Source organism: Portunus trituberculatus, chromosome 44 (genome assembly GCF_017591435.1).
Source record: "Portunus trituberculatus isolate SZX2019 chromosome 44, ASM1759143v1, whole genome shotgun sequence".
In the NCBI taxonomy this organism is placed as follows: Eukaryota; Metazoa; Arthropoda; class Malacostraca; order Decapoda; family Portunidae; genus Portunus; species Portunus trituberculatus.
In genome coordinates this window covers 24,110,340-24,110,582 of record NC_059298.1, presented here as the reverse complement: position 1 = coordinate 24,110,582, position 243 = coordinate 24,110,340, and positions in this window count along the sequence as shown.

The window sequence follows — 243 nt, the reverse complement described above, 5'->3', positions numbered from 1 at the left end:
CTCCATTTTCCCTTTCCTCAACCAGTTTAACCTTCTTTCTTTATCCTTTACTTTTCATTTCCTCCTCCTCCATTTTCCCCTTCCTCGTTGCCATTTTAATTATGATTTCTCTCTCTCTCTCTCTCTCTCTCTCTCTCTCTCTCTCTCTCTCTCTCTCTCTCTCTCTCTCTCTCTCTCTCTCTCTCTCTCTCCACTCTTCCCTCTCTTCCATTTTCTGATTACGCTTTCTATTCCTACCTCGCG